General features: G+C 49.0%; 1 protein-coding gene and 1 non-coding gene across 11 annotated transcripts in view; both read right to left on the bottom strand.

Annotated features, from left to right (window-relative positions):
• Window positions 1-16,997, bottom strand: part of NAV2 (neuron navigator 2) — a 397,127-nt gene that overhangs the window by 342,983 nt on the left and 37,147 nt on the right. The window lies entirely within an intron of this gene.
• Window positions 311-381, bottom strand: LOC116600466. The gene has a single exon (XR_004289667.1). It is a non-coding gene; the product is annotated as a small nucleolar RNA SNORD45 (small nucleolar RNA).

Raw genomic sequence — 16,997 nt, 5'->3', positions numbered from 1 at the left:
ACCACCGAATTGCACGGCAGAGGAGTCAGGTAAGAACAAAAATGTCTGACATTTATAAAAGCAACATGTAGGTGTGTGTCAAGAATTGTGCTAGGTGCCCTAACTGCATAACCTTACGTCATCCTCACATCCCATTTCACAGCTGAGGAAACTGAGGCTCTTGTCACTCCCAAGCAGCAGAACTAAGACTTCAAGCTAGAGGGAATGAATCCCAGAGCAGGAGATCTTCAGTCTCAGGTCATTCCTTGCCCAGGGACAACTAATGCCCACCTGCAGGCTAAAACAGATATTGCTTTTTTTTTTTCCACCTAAGGTTTTTGTATAATTTTGGAATTAAATCAACTTTGGATTCAGCTAACCCATGCCATGCTTTCACCGACCTCAATTAATATCTCTTGAACAAAGAAATAAAAACTAAAATCTGATAAATCCAGAACAAAATGAATGAGAGAAAGACAGAGTGAAGAGAGGCAACCCAGGATAGACTCATTGAGTCAGCCATTCAACAAGTGTTTATTGAGCACCTACTATGTGCCCAGCACTGAGCTAGACACCGGGAACCAGTGGTGAACACGACAGGCTCAACTCCTGGCCTCCTGGTGGATTTTAGTGGATGGATCACCGTGGCTGGCTGAATTGGGGAAATACTCAGAGTGGCTTCCCCTCAGCCCCGGAGGCTAGCCTGATTGCACTCTGGTGCCTTTGGTCTTCCTGTGCCAACCAACTTGTTCTAAAAAACAAACAACTTCGGGAATACAAATCCCTCCTTACAGGGTGTTTCTATTCCACTCTTTAAACCAAACCTTGTCCACCTTGGGCTTCCATGTCATCTCTCACTAGCTTCTTTCTGCTCAATTTCCAACCAGACCCACTAACTGGAATTTTTAACCTGGAGGCTATGGCCCTCCAGGGGTCTCCATGGATGAGAGGAGGTTATACAGATATATATTTTGCAGAGGGTCAAGGGGCATGAAAGGGAGCAAGGGTCCATTGCTTCTGTCAGATTTTCAAAAGGGGTCCATAACCCGAAAAGAGTAAAAATCCACGGCTCTAATCTTTTCCCACTTCAGTGGTATTTCCCATAGTCTGTGAATGTTGACTCTTTTTCCCTCTAACAATCTCTCCCAGGTCTGAGACTGAGTGGCATTTGGGGTTTGCTTGCAGAAACTACGCTAACGCGGCATTGGTATTTTTCCAGGCACGGCATAAAACGGAACTTAATTCATTCACTTCCACATTGACACAAGGGGGAATGTTCCAATTCCTCAGCCGCTGAGAAAGGCGATGTCCCCCACCAGGCTTCACACAACCCTCTTCCACTTGATTATTATTCGAGTCTCACCCCTGGCCCCGGCTCCACACTGCGGGTCTACACCGTTTCCCTGAGTACACACAGTCTTAGACTCCTTTGGGCCAAAGAAAATAACACTGTTCTGATAGTCGAAGGCAAGAACAGGCTTCCTAAGCAGGTTGTTCATCTGCCAGAATTCCTGCTCACTGTGCTTATTTCTGAACTCCAGATATCAATCACCATCTCTATAGGGTAGAGAAATGGAACAGAAAATACAGACAGTCTCCTGTTCATTCATTTTGTTGAAAGCAAGTAGCACATTCAAGTGGAACATTTAAGAGTCAAGGTCTTTGTGAGCACTCAACCCTTCATTGCTTCAACAAATACGTATCAAGTGTCTACTGTGCTCCAGACACTTTCGAAGCACTGAGGACACGGTCATGGACGAGACCGAATTGGTTCCCGCTCTCCTGGAGCGTGTGGCCTAGTGCAGGGAAGAAGGATCACGGATAAATAGAAATGTGTTGGGAGCTAGGACGATGAATATGAAGTGTTACTGGGGACATGGAACCAAAAACCCTATGTAGTATCACAGTGTTGATCAACAAGGAAGACGTCCCTGCTGAAGTAACAGATGTGCTGAGACCTGGGTAGAAGTGGCTGAAGCCAGGATGCATGGAAGGAGAAGAGATTAAGAGCCCTTGAGGCTTGTGCAAAGATCCTGAGGCCAAAACTGGTACAGCATATTAGAGGAACTGGAAGAAAGCCTATGCAGCCAGAGCACAAAATGGAGCCACGAATGTCTGGACACAAGGCTGGTGGAGAAATAAGGGTTCTGTAGAGATAGCGCCTTGCATGTCCTTGTGGGGATTTGGGTCCCAATCCTGACAACAATGGGGAGTTATAGAAAAGTACGGAGGAGGTGTATGGGACATGATTAGATCTGAGGTTTAGTTTGGTTTAATTTTAAAGCTTTTATTTTCAAGTAATCTCCAAACCCAATGTGGGTATGAACTCATGCTGAGCTCACTACCCTGAGGTCAAGAGTCACATGCTCTCCCAAATAAGCCAGCCAGGTGTCCCTAGATCTGAAGGTTTAAAAGATCATTCTGACTGCAGTATGGAGAGTGGACTGGGAATGGGCAAGACCATGCATGAGGAACTGGTTTCAGAGGCTTTTCCAGGATACCTGGGGAGAGAGGCTGGTGGTCTGAATCAGGAGAAGGTGGTGGACATGAAGAGAAGTAGACTTCCTGGGAGGACACAGCGGGCATGAGCCCACTGACTCAATGGTGGCAGTGAGGAGGAGGGCAGCAGTAGTCTCCTCCTCAACAATTTCTGCTTGTCTCCAGAGCATTTTGAGACGCTCCTTCCTAACCAGCCTCTACGAGATGGCCTCTGAGTGGATGTAGCAGTTGGGGCAATAGCATACCAGGGATAAATCTGAACAGAGCCACAAATTCACGAGGCTCCAGGGACACTGGCCATTGTTATGTGCATCGGAGGAGACACAGCTGTCCCTACCCAGAGTCTTTGAATTGGTGACGCCCCTGCCCACATCGGGCTCCCCTGGTCTTCCCATGGCTGGAGCCTTGGGTCTAACACGGTCTAACGTCACCCCCAATTGCTCTTGCACACATCGCCCTGCTTCACTGTCTTCATAGCACTTGCCACTCTGAAATAAACTTCTTAATGCATTTGCTTTCCTGTGTGTATCTCCCTACAAGAAGGTTTCCATGACAACAGAAACCTTGCTGTTGCTTCACCATGCCTAGCACAGTGCCTGGTGCAAACAGATGTTCCAGAAAAAGAAGATGAAGAAGTAAACGACTCCCCAAAGTCCAAAGCACCCCCCTCCCGAGTGCCCTCTCTCTGGGCCCTGGGCCTTGGCACTGACTGAGCAGCTCCTGGGCTCAGATGTCCCATGAGCCCCTGCAAACTCACTCTGAACCTCCCTCTGAACCCCAGGGCTCAGGTGAGTAACGGTTCTCCAAGAGACAGCATTCTCATGGGAGTTTCCTTTGCTTTATTTCCCAAAGCAGAAGAACCATCAGGGCTGGCATTTTTCCAAACTCCACACCTTGGGGCACAAAGTAAACTCCACAGAATCCCGGGACAGAATTATATATTCACGTACATGACTAAAAGAGCTCACAGGCAAACATTGCTGGTGCTGCTGATTCATGACTATTTCTTTTTCTGGTTTTCCCTACAGATCTCAGGGCCAAAGTCAACTGCATTTGTAGTTCATAGCTGGTTCTTTTTAACCCAGGATATTAAACAGGATTCAGTTCTCCTAGCTAAATTCCTTTTTGGAAAGGGCTCTTAATTTTTGTCTCTTACTCTTCTAATTTAATTTTTGAAAAGATGCTTCCTAACATGAAGATGGGGACTGCATTCAGCAGACAGGAAAGGGACAGGACGGTGAGGCCCCACCAGGCTCCTGCAGAGCCTGCCATAGGGACGAGTCAATGCCGAGTCACCATGAACAGTCAGTTCTCAGAGCTTGTGAGTCAGTGGTTGCTGGCCATGGGGCTTCTTGTGCTTTCCCCGCAAGCCAGGGGGGAAGCGTCCCCCCAAGCCAGGAGGAAATGACTAATAACAGACATCACTGTCCAGTGATGCGTTCACCTGAAACCATAACATGGTGCCTGTGGGAGAAGATGAGCTGTCATCTTACAATTCTTCCCTGTGGCCCTGGAGGTTGAGTTGATATGGGACAAAGGATGGGGTCCTACAACCACTGGGTGAGGCTGGGTACCTTTCTCCAGCCTGCAGTAGTGTCCAGGCCCATCCACTGACAGATGTGCTGAGGCCACTGGAGAAATAAAGTCAAAACTCTAATTCACACCCAGGAAGTCTCACAGAATAGAGAATATTTTTCTCTTAGAAATTGTCTTTCAGGGGTCGCCTGGATGGCTAAGCCAATTCAGTGTCTGCCTTCAGCTCAGGTCATGATCCCAGGGTCCTGGCGTCAAGCCCTGCATCGGGATCCCTGCTCTGTGGAGAGCCCGCTTCTCCCTCTGTCTGCCGCTCCCCTCTCTCATGCTCTCTCTCTGTCGAATGAATAAAATCTTAAAAAACAACAATAACAATAGCAACGGAAACAGCCTTTCAGGAAATAGAGGCAAAAGGTAAGATAAACTCGGGGCGGGGTGGGGGATGGAGAATTAATAAAAATCAACTTGGAGGGACGTTATGGAAGCCTGAGCTCAAGAGAACAGCCGTGCCGCACGTCTGCAGGCCAGCTGGCCATCCTGAGCGTTCCTACCCGCTCTGCATCACTGCTGATCTGCGTCCTCTGCGTCTGTGGCCGCAAATGGTAGCAGCAGTCATCCGTTATCGAATCCTCACTGTGTGACCAGCACCTTACATACACTACGTAATTTTATTCAGTTCACATTAAAACCCCTTCAGCTGAGTGTCCACCGTTGTCTGTGTTTTATGGATCAGGAAACTGAGGAATTAGACCTGAAGCGACCTGCCCAAGAACATCCAGCTCTTAAGTACTTCCTGGGAGAACCACCCACTTCCTGGACACCAGAAGCCCCGCTCTCATCTTCTGCCGGCCTCTGTCCAATCAAAGAATCCATTTATTCTGTTTATGAAGTCAGGAAAATTGTAGGTTTTTTTTTTTCTTAGTTTTTTCCCCAGAAAAACGCTGAAATAAATAATTCCCAAGGCTTCGCCCCTTGTTATCAGTGAGAGTGTTGGGCAAAACTATCTCCAGAGTATCTTCCAGGTCCAAAGTTTGTAATTTCATTCTGATCCATCCCACAAAACATCTCCTTCCTCTCAAAGGAAAAAAAAATCTTACTAGGCTCTTTAGAATACATACTAGCAATTCTCCATGGACAGTGGAGCGCCTACAAAATCCCCAGAGGTTATCAATTAAGACCGATATTCTCCTGGGCAGGGGAGTGTGAGTAGGACAGAAGAAACGGCTCTGCCTTCCCAGTTATATCTGGCTCCCAGTCTGGGAGCTGGCTGGGTCTAGTCACGGGGTGACTACCAACGGTGCCAACTCCTGGAGGGGACTAGGACCACTAACTTGTATGGGTGTGTGAAGGGAACCTTTAGGGCCCCAGGTCTGCCACCTGCTTGCCCTGCAGCAAAATAGGGAGGGTTCCACCAACTGCAAGCTGGAGCTCACCCACCAACGATGTTACCCACCAGCCCATCCTGCCCTGCCCAGGCCCGGGCCTTTCCTCGGTCATTAGCCCTCACTGAGCACATAGCAGGCAACATGGCAGCACAGTTGGTCTGAGGAGATGGCGTGAGTGAGAGAGGGTTCCTGATCCTCACTGCCTCTTACGAGTCACCTCACTTTCTACCATGGTCGCCGCCTCCTGTTCCTGCGACCTGCTCCACACTTCCTCTCACTCACTGGGCTCCCCTCCTCCAACTCCTCCTGCCCCTCTTTATACCTCACAGAATCCCACTGTCCTCCGCCCTGAGAGCGCTCCTCCTCACAGGTGTCCCTCAGAGGCCTCACCTCACTCTTCTGGTCTCGGCTCCAGGCCCCCCCCGCCCCGCCGCCCGAGAGGCCTTCCCTGGCCTCCCTTCTCTCTGCCACTTCACTGTCTGATTCTCACCACCCTCACTCTGATTTGAAATTATTTTCCCTGCGTGTTTCACTGCCTGTCTCCCCGGTGCTAAGATAAAAGTTCCAGGAAGGCAAGAACCCCCTCATTTTTCACTGTTACATCCCTCCTGTCCCCGGGCCTCGAACTGAAAAGTAGGTGCTCAATAAACGGAGGGAACCAAAGTGCACGCATTACTCCCTCATCAAGGGGAGGTGACAAAGCTGCTGTGACGGTGAGGGACCGTGGATTTTCAGGGTTTGCCAAGACTAGGTCCCGATAACGGCAGGTTTAAATATTATCACTGCATCGAGACAGGCAGCATACACTGGGGCGCAAGCCTGCAGGTCCCAGGGTCCGAATGGAGTCCTCACAACTACGTAGCTCTCTGACCTTCAGCAAGTGGTTAAATTTTCTTAGCCACGGTTTCCTCATCTATACAGGAGAGATGATAATAGTACGAACCCCTCGGCCCCCTGGCAGATTATGTAAAACGATGCACAGGAAGTATTCAGAAGAACCTTTAGCCCATACTGCCGCTGCCATAAATGTAAGCTCTTCCTGCGGACCAGAGAGAGGGCCACACGTTTTCCATTCTACTCCCCCCTGCCCACCCTTGAGCCTGCAAAGCACTTTTATATAAATCTTCCCATTCGTGCTTCTAAAACCCCCGCTGAGAGCCAGGAATTACCTACTCTCCAGGCTCAGAGCAGCTTGACGGAGATCCTGCAGGTAGCCAGAGCAGAGGACAGAAGGCCTCTGATTCAGGAATCCCAGTTCTCCTCTTGTCACCACCTATGCTCACATCCTCACCCAACCTATTGCCCTGGACAGAATCCGAAGACATGGCTGGGCCCCGTGTGGAGAAACCATGCTTGCTGCTGGAGAATCCCTGCTCAAAATAAATGGAAGCCCCTGGCCTCTGCACGCTCCCTGAGGCCAACGGTGCCTCCCCCAAGCCCGCTCCCCTGTAGGCCAGTTAAGGGTTTGGCCAAGCCACAGAGGCAGAGGGAGACTGTGGCTTCTGCCGCTAGAGCAGGCCAAAGTTCCCATACTCTCCCAGCTTCGAGGCATATCAAAATAGCCTGGCCTTTGTGGGGGTGGGTTAGAGCGGGCAGTGAAGAGGTCCCCAAGGCATTTCTAGCTGCTTCCAGCTGGGCCTCAGGGTCTTTCCTGCAGATCCACCAGACCTCATAGCCCCTCCTGCTTTGCCCTCCCTGCCCTGCTTTAGTCCCCTGGCCCTTGTCCTCAGAAAGGGCTTCAAAGGTGGCCTGACTAGCCGTTGGCAGCAATTCCAGCATCAGGGACAACTCAGGAAAGGGACTCTGGGCCCGAAGTCCAAGGAATGCAAAGGGCTGGGTGAAAATGACATGAGGGAGAAAACAGACAGCACTTACCAAAAAGAAACTGGCGCCCTGTTCAGTCTTTTCAACTCCCAGCGGGAGCAGATTTGTTGTGACTAATGCATCAGGCTTTAAATAGTTCCAAGCGGCATACTGATTAGCCCAAGGCACCACGGAGGCAAGTGCTAAGTTTCTCCCAAAGTGCAAAGTTTCCAGGAGAAAGAAAAGGCTGCCACTCTCGGAAATGGCTCACCTGCTGGTGGAAGCCCACCCAGCTGAACTCCTGAATGAAGCAGGAAGGCACAAGGAGCTGCAGAGATCTAGAAATCACATGGAGCCAGTCAGATGGGACGGGAGGAATTTTTCGGTTGGATCCTGCCATCCTCCTCCTCGCAAACCCTTCATGATCGTTCCTTGGCCTCAGTCTACATTTCCCAGCATTACTTTCTAGGACCCTTATGAACTGGTCCTTTACTGGGTTGAATGGTGTCTCATCAAAACTCCCTATCCTTCTGGGACCTCCGAATGTAACCTTATTTGGAAAAAAGATGTAATTAGTTAAAATGAGTTCATCACAGATTAGGGTAGGCCCTAAATCGAATGGCCTGTGTCCTCATTACAAGACCACATGAAGACACAGAGACACCCTGGGAGAATGCCACGTGAACATGAGGACAGAGTTTGAAGGGTCGCAGCTACATGCCAACGGTCGCCAGCAACCACCAGCAGCTAGGAGAGAGGCACGGAGCAGATTCTCTCTCAGAAGGAAGACTCCTGGTGGAATCCTCCAGAAAGAACCCACCTCACTAATGCCTTGATTTTGGACTCCTAGCCTCCAAAACGAGGAGAATACATTTCTATTGTTTGAAGCCACACTACTGTGGTACTTTTTTTTTATGGCCGCCCTGGGAACCTAACACAGGTCCTCAGCTACATGTCTAGCCCTACTCCCATCAAAGTCACCCTCCTCACACTCCGTGTATAAGGGGTGGCTGTTATACATTTTTTTAAAAAGTGACAGAGTTTTAGTCTCATGTTTGCCTTGTTGGCTTCCGTGTGACTTTGAGCAAACCAATTCATTTTCATTTCAATTTCTCTTATTTTCAGTTGTCTAATCTATACGTGAAGGTTGTGGGAATCTGAATGAGAAAATACGCGTGTAACAAGAGGGAGACTAGATCAGCCACAGAATTTCTCTTGAGGAAAGCATTACATTGGTTTGGAGAATAGAACCAAATAAACCTCTTTGCAGGAAGGCGTAGATCAAGAAACTAGGGAGCCCTGTTGACTACACATGTTGTGTCAGTGATATATAAGTTGGGTGGGAAGAGCTGGCTGAGGGAGAGAGAGAAAGGTGAGGTTCACAGGTAAGAATCCAGGAGATCGAAAGGACCAATAAGAGCTAGACTGAAAGCAGTAGAGAGCCATACCCCTCCACACCATGGTGTGACTAGGGAGTTTGGGGGCGGGGATAGAAACATCTAATGGATTTTTCCAGTTGTTTGTGGTGCCGTGTACGAGATAAGCCCATTTTCCCCCATCTCTTTTACAAAATACGCAGTGAACTCTTAATTGGATACCAACAGTTTCATGATGATGGATTCTCTGGGTTTGAATTTGGAGAGAGACTGAGCTCAGAGACTGGGTTGTCATGGGGTAGAGTGAGGAGAATCCACACCAACATAGAGGCTGGAGAACCAGGGGCCTGGGGACATCTGGTCTACCCATACGCGCAAGTGGGCAGCATACTGAGGCCGCTGTATGAACATAACGCAGACATGTTTGCTTCAGCCCCAGTCCTCCCCTTCCTGACCTTGGCTTACTCCTGCCTGAGCTTAGAAAGTAATTAGTTAAAATGAGTTCATCATTTTTTCTTCCTGCTCCCCTTCCTCTATCACTTGTCCTCTACCTGATACCACTATTTGAATCCTACCCATCCTTCAAGCACCACCGGTCTCCTGCTTGAAGCCTTCCCCCATCTTCCCCACCGGAGAGGAAAGATGTCTGTTTCCCTGCTTTGTGAAGTGTGTATCCCCAGGCAACGGGTGCCATGTTCCTTCTGGAGTTAGAGCTAAGCAATAAAAAACAAGACAAAAAGTACTGCAGAGGCAGATAAGGGAAGACAAACTCAGAACAAAGAGAAAGACCCAGAAGGGAGTGCGGGGAGGGGCGAAGCTGGGAGGAGGAAATGCTGAAGAGCTCAAATGGCCAACTTCATCAATAGTCTGGGCCATAGCGGGGCAGCGGGGCCAGCGGGGCCAGCGGGGAAAGGTGATATCTCCGGCAGGCCCTTTTGTGAAGCTGAAATTCAAGCATTTCCCCTGAGTCTTAAGTGTCATTGTGAGGCACCCTGAAAACAATGGCTATGCAGGTTACTGGTTTCTGGAGGCTCTCTAGAGCCATGTGGGCACGAATGACCAAAACTTCCGCCCGCTAAGCTTTCTCCCCACCCTCGCTCAGAGTAAATAAATATACCCAGCAAGGCCCAAGACGGACATTAATCTCAAAGGGCGGGCAGGTGAAACACACTGATCTACCCACCATGGGCTCTGCAAGAGAGCTCCCCACGGCCTGGAATGAGGAAGTAACTCCATTTACCTGTTTGCTGGGGAGAAAGGAGGCAACCAGAGACTTGCTCCCCGCCTACCCTTCCCCTCTACACCTGTCCTGGAGTGCGGGCTACTGAGCTGCTGGGACCTGGGTATTGAGGAACAAAAAATACGTGTTTGCTGTCCAGGGAGAGACAAACGAGTGCGCAAGTGCCAGGCAGTGTGCAGAGTAGAAGGAGAGAGTAGCCCAAGGGTTTATGGTAACTCAGAGATTACAGTCTGGGCTGGGCTGCGCTTTGAAGGATGAAAAGGGGGGCCCTGGGGTGGCTCAGTGGGTTAAAGCCTCTGCCTTTGGCTCAGGTCATGATCCCAGGGTCGTGGGATCGAGCCCCGCATCGGGCTCCCTGCTGCTTCCCCCTCTCTCTGTCTCTGCCTGCCTCTCTGCCTACTTGTGATCTCTGTCTGTCAAATAAATAAATTTTTTTTTTTTAGAAAGGGTGAAAAGGAATTATGTCCACAACTCACTACCACCACAAACCCACACACTGGCTGGTAGATTCATCATCTTTTTAAACATTAAAATGTAAGAAAATGTATGCTTTAGGGCAGCAGGAAGAACCGATGATAATCAGGGGAAGAAGGCTGGAAAGGGTTATCTAAGGAGATGGAATAGAATGTGCAAAGGTCCTGAGGTAAAGTCATGGTTGCTATATATATACACCATTGTAGTAAGTATTTGTGGGAGGCATTTATTTCTCTCAGTTCTGGAGGCTGCATGCCAGCATGTTGGGGTTCTTGGTGAGGGCTTTCCTCTTGGTTGATGGATGGCCCTATTCTTACTGTAACTTCACATGCTGGTCCTTTTATCATCTTACAAGGTCACTAATGCCATTGTGGGGCTCCACCCTCATGACCTTATCTAAACCGAATTATCTCCGAAGGCCTCACTTCCTAATACCACCACGTTGGGGATTAAGATTTCTGACACCTGAATGGGGGTGGGGGGGTGAAGCACAAACATTCTGTCCATAGATTGAGTTTGCAGTAATGGACATTAACGACAGTCAGAATAATCACTATTTGTCCAAGAAATACTAAGGAGAAGTTATATCCCAGTATTAACAATCTAGAGTTGGAAACAACGTAAGTGCCCGCCCAACAGTCAGGGATGGGTATAATAAATTACCCACATACTACCAAATACTAGTAAAAGTGACTGGGTATAAACATACTGATCACATGGAAAGATGTCCATGATGTAAGAAGTTTTTAAAAATGGAGGCCAGAAAATACAGAGATGTTAAACGGTAGGAAAAAAAGACTAGTAAAGAATAACTCACCAAAATATTCACAATTCTTATTTCTGAGTTGAGGTTATGAGTCATTTTTAACTATTCTTTTACCTTGTCCACATGTTCTAAAATTTCTACAATAAACACCTACAATTTTTGAAATAAAAAAGGAAGGTGTGTGTGTGTGTGTGTGTGTGTGTGATGATGTACTTACTGTCAGACAGGATCAGGGAAAGTGAGAAAGAGCCTCAGTGTGACCCCACAGGTCAGAAGAAGTGAATAGGCACTCAGCCCACGGTCCCTGCAGCCGCTCCTATTGTGGGCTGTGACCCGAATCCCTTCACATTTTCTTCTCAAAGGTCACACTCAATCAGCCCCAACCATCCTCTTACATAGTCAGTTTCAATGGCATGGCCACTTGGGCCTTGTAAGATGGAAATGTAATTAGTTCTTGGAGTTGAAAGTTCCTTTTGGGGCACCTGGGTGGCTCAGTCGGTTGCGTGTCTGACTTCAACTCGGGTCATGATCTCAGGGTCCCTGGGATTGAGCCCCGTGTCGAGATCAGCACTCAGTGGGGATCTGCTTCGCCCTCTCTCTCTCCTTCTGCTCCTACCCTTGCTCATGCATGTGTTCTCTCTCTCTCTCTCTCTCAAATAAATAAATAAAATCTTTAAAAAGAAGTTCCTCTTAAAAATATTTAATAGGGGCGCCTGGGTGGTTCAGTCAGTAAAGCATTTGCCTTCAGCTCAGGTCATGATCTCAGGGTCCTGGGATTGAGCCCCGCATCGGGCTCCCCGCTAAGCTTCTCTCTCTCCCTCCACTGCTACCTCTGCTTGTTCTCTCTCTCTCTGTGTCAAATAAATAAATAAACAAATATTTTTAAAAAGAATCTTTTAAAAAATTTAATAATTGGGGTGCTTGAGTGGCTCAGTCAGTTAAGCATCTGTCTCTTGACTTAGCTTAGGGCATGATCTCAGGGTCTTGAAATCAAGCCCCATATCAAGCTCCCCACCCAGTACAGGGTCTGCTGAAGATTCTCTTTCCCCTCTTCCTCTGCCTCTCCTGCCAAAATTTCTTTAAAAAACAAAAAAGTGTTTACTAATTATTTGTCAGCAAATCAACATGGATAGATAGGACTGTTGGCCTATTTTGTGTGTGGTGGGGGAAGTGGGAATACGGAAGAAGAAGCTCTAGGGGAGACAAAAGGTGGTTGTCGACGTTGAAGATCCCATGTGGTCAGAGAGCCAAGGAGAAAGCCCTTTGTCTTCATGAGTAAAGAGCTAACCTAGGAGTCGACCCCCTAAGGCATATCTAAAAAGGCAGCATGTAGAATAGAGTCATAGCTGAGATTTATTACTTTCTCCATTCAATCCTGCCCTTTTCTACCCTCTGAAGCTATCATGTGAGCACAGTGCAGTTCTAACCGTCATGGAGCTTACCGTCTCCTGGAGAGAAAGAAAGTGAAAGAAAGTATGTGGGCTGTAAGACAGGCAGTGTGATAAGTGCTCTGAACGTAACCTCTGGGAAGTGGACGGAGAGCATTGCAGCGCTGTCTTCCATGGGCTGGTCAAGGAAGAGCCCAGGCAAGAAGGAGGTGAGGGAGCAAGCTCTGCGTTTACCTGTGGAAAAGCATTTAAGGCTGTGGGAACAGCAGCTAAGGCCCTGAGTTGCGAGTGTGATTGGAGGCCTTGAAAACATCCAGGAAGCCTGAGTGTTGGAGCGGAGTGTTGGAGTGAGGTCTGGGATACGCTCTGGCGGTATCCTCCAGCACCCAGGTGTGGACCCCCTGGAACGGGTTATCTCACACCCTGCCACCATCCTAGGTAGCAGACCCAAAGAAGCAGCTTTCTCTATGTCACTGCCTCCAGTCTCAGGAGGGACAGGTTCCCCAAAACCTGGCTTTGGTGACTAGCAGCAGAAGGTGATGGTGAAGGGCTCAGGCTTTGAAGTCAGACACCTGTGGGTCACAGTCCCGGCTCTCTCACATCCCTGCTGCGCGGCCCTGAGCAGGCTAAACAGGAAGCCCAGAAGTGTGCTGGTATGTTGGATCTCCTGGGGTGGAGGGTGCAGGACGTGGAGAAAAGCCGCAATTTGTAGCATTTGCCGATGTCTGTGGTGTAAATACATCCCTGGCAGCCAAAGTCAGCTAGCAACGTGAAATCGCTGAACACAGAATTAAGAAGAGACACAGACAATCGGCTCTCAAGAGCCAGGACCAACCAGCTGTAGCATATCCTCCACTCAGTTCCTTCATCTGTGAAATGGATTTCAGCTCCCAGAGTACTTGGTGAGAATGAGATGAGGTGTGTCTAAAAAGCACTTAGCCTAATATATGGCACAGAGTTAACGCTCCGTAAGTGAGAGCTATAATTCTGACTCCATGAGGATGTTGAATTCTGGCTGGGCACTTGTATGCAGGAATGAATTCTCAAATGCCTGGGTGGCTTAGTGGGGTAAGCCTCTGCCTTCAGCTCAGGTCATGGTCTCAGGGTCCTGGGATCCAGCCCTGCGCTGGGTTCTCTGCTCAGCCAGGAGCCTGCTTCCCCCATCTCTCTGCCTGCCTCTCTGCCTGCTTATGATTTCTCTCTGTCAAATAAATAAATAAAATCTTTAAAAAAAATGAATTTTCATAGATGAGAGCAAAGAGTCACCTACAGGGCTGGGGCCTTATTCTGATTCTGCCTCTGCCTCCTATGTGACTTTGGGCAAGTTGCTTTTCCTCTCTGGGCTTCTGTTACTCTCTCTGAAGTGAGGGATAGAGCAAGTTATAAAGTTCCCTCCAGACTGGATGTTCTGCAATGTCATACTCTGGGGACTGTTCTAGAAGTACCCGTGGAAGGAGTGGGTAGTTACAGGTTACTAAGGCATCATTAAGGGTGGGATGGAGTTCCCAGGATTCTCGCTGATACTAAAAGCCACCCAGAAAGAGGTGACAAATGTGTGCGGAGCCTAGGACAGCAGGCCTGAGTGAGTTCTTTCTTGGCAAAGATCAAAGAACTGTTCTAAAGAGTCGAGAGAAAAAACCCTGAACGCGTGTGTGCGAGAGAGATAGAGACACATATATGATGGGGGGGGGGGCGGGGCGGGGAGAGATTTAAGTGAGTATTTTAAGGATTAATAGATCCTCAGAAAATGTCTTTAATAAACACATTTTTAAAATTTTTTTAAGATTTATATATTCTGTGGGGGAAGGGGCAGAGGAAGAGAGGCAGAGTAGACTCCCTGCTTGAGTGCAGAGTCTGCCTCAGGGCTCCGTCCCAGGACTCTGAAATAAAGACCTGAGCGGAACCCAGGAGTCTGGAGACTTAACCCACTGAGCCACCCTGGCATCCCTAAGAAACATTTTAGAAAGGAAGGCTATGTCTGCCAAACCTTTAATGTCAAGCAAGAGAAAAGAATTCAGAAAGGAGCTGCAGATAAAACGCTGGGTGAGACGAGCCTAGCAAAGGCAAAGAGGGGGAAAGGCAGGTGAGGGTGACGAGAGCCTCTAAGACCGTCGTCACCAGGCACAGGCACAGGCAAGGGAGCAAGCAGTTGGCGGGGGAGACCAAGTAACGCCAGCTTCGCGGAATTGCAAACCGAATCTGCACAGCTCGGTTCTTTGTGCCTCCAATGTCCTCATTAGAATCCCTTTGAAGTACATCAGACTATAATTTTCAGGAGTCGAGAACAAAGCTTCCTGTAGCCTTTGGCTCGTAGGGACCATCGGCAGGAACAAAGTATCTGACACAGCTCCCTCAAAGCCACAGACATGAGGCAGGCCTGCCCACAGATGACAAATGGCCCTCAAAGATTCTGTAGACTTTGCACTTTTCTTCATCAAAGTCTCCGGACTAGCCCACATCTCTTCTCTGGGGCACGAAGGAATATCGGGTCTGAGTGCTGTGATCCCAACAATTGCTTTCCCTGGCTATTATGGCTTGGAACTCCATTTTCCTCCCCAAATAAGTAGTTTTCCCAAGCAGCCCGAGCGTTCACAGCTCTTCCCGGTCGTGACAAGGAGGTAACTTAACCGAATTTCCATCTCGGTAATCCCTGTTCTAACATTTTTGGGTCAGGTATTGTTCCCCTAAGGAGCTTAATTCCAGAAGCCTTGACACCCAGGGAAATGAAAGGAGGAAGTTGGAGCGCGCGTTTCATTCTGACTGGAGCTAAACCCTGACAGGTAAGCTTAATTACTGGCTGCCTCCAGCTCCTCATCAACCAGCTTCTGACGAGAAGAATAAAGTCATAATAAAACATAATGACATTCTAGTGAGACTGGGAACCACGTCGCAGCAGCCGGTGACTTGCTGTTGGTGAAGCAAGACGCTCGAAAGAGGTGGGGACACCCCTGTGACGGGGGAGCCCCCCCCACCAACTCTCCCATGTGGGTGTCCTCATTTTAATGATGACACCAGGAGTTGCAGGCCCGTGGAGTCAGGAACCATAAATGCTGCGTTGACTCTGTCTATAAACGATGATCCACCATCGCCTTTAAGCTTATTAAAATAAGCCGAGAAATGAATCAATCATTGTCAAATGCTCAGTGTGATGTCGCTTCTAAAAATAAGAGTCCATCTGAAATTCTAAGAGCATTTAACGGCGGATGGCTACACAATCTGTCGGTGGAATGTAAAAGAGTAAAAGAGACCTCAGAATCGTCCAGAAATGACACTTTCTTGAGAGTTAAGAGTGTCTGGGCTTCAATCCCGTCCTTGGCCAGCCTTGCAGTTTGCTCAAGTTCGGTCCCTTCTGGGTCTGTCGGTATCCTTGATCCTGTCCGTCCAAGTGCAGCTTGGTCTTCCAGCACCGTGACCTGCCTTGGGAATCTGGCTGAGAGACGCCCTCATTCTCCCGCAAGCCTGCCTCTCCTGGGTCCGCACCTCTCCGTCGACAGGGTACTCAGCCCTCTGGGGAGGACGAGAACCATTGTCCACGAGTGCTTCCCGTGGACCCCCACGCTGCATGTTTTAGCCCCGTACCACAGTTAGCACTCACAGCAACGCTCCTTCCTTCACCAAGTGTTCATTTACACAGACCCAGTGCCAAGCACCATGCCAGACAACATGCAGACCTAGAGGAAGAGCTTATAGTTTAAGTGTGATTATACCCAGTTTACAGGTTAGCAAACTGAGGCTCAGGAAAGGCTTATCAGTGGGAAGTAATGGAGGTGGGATTCCAACCCAGCCCGAGTTTTTTCCCTCCAGCTGTCCAGGTGCATTTCTTTTTCCCGCCCTTCTAGAGTCCTTGAAGATGGGGCCCGGGTCTCCAGAGCCTGTCTTTCTCACTTTCACCACAAGTGAGACTGGCGTAATTGAGCTCAACAACCCTCGGCTACCCATCTGGAAAATGCAAGTGAGCAGGTCAGCCTCATGGTCTCCTGTGCCTGATGTGAAAGCCCAGGACACATGCAGGACTCTGGAAGGGCCTTTGAACCGTCGGGGGGGGCGGGGAGCACGTGGGACTTGGGGGTGCTTGACTCCACAGGAAATGCAATCTCTCTACTCCTTTGTTCCACCATGCAGCGCTGCCCAGGGCCTCAGAGTAACCTCCTGTATTGCACCGCCAAACCCTCAAAGCCTCCAGAAGGTCCTGCTCCTTGCCCGGCGGATCCCACAGGTGCTGCACTCAAATGCCCTGTGTTCTTGGGGTTCCCGGGCTATGCATAAGCGCCTTACCACACGGTCAGTGGGCCCTGGGGGGACTCTCAGGTCTCCACCTGAGCAGAAAGCTCTTGGTGTCCAGATGGGAACACTGGCTCTTCCTGAAAGGGAAATCAGTGCTGAGGGAAAGTACTATGTGAATGGTCTACACCAACTCTGCTGCATTTTCAATTTGTTGGGGTTTTTTTTTTTAAGATTTTTATTTTATTTATTTGACAGAGACAGAGAGACACAGTAAAAGAGGGAACACAAGCAGGGGAAGTATGAGAGGGTGAAGAGGATTTCCCGCGGAGC

Source organism: Mustela erminea, chromosome 9 (genome assembly GCF_009829155.1).
Source record: "Mustela erminea isolate mMusErm1 chromosome 9, mMusErm1.Pri, whole genome shotgun sequence".
In the NCBI taxonomy this organism is placed as follows: Eukaryota; Metazoa; Chordata; class Mammalia; order Carnivora; family Mustelidae; genus Mustela; species Mustela erminea.
The sequence above is the reverse complement of the archived record's forward strand: the minus strand, read 5'-3'. Positions and strand labels throughout refer to the sequence as shown.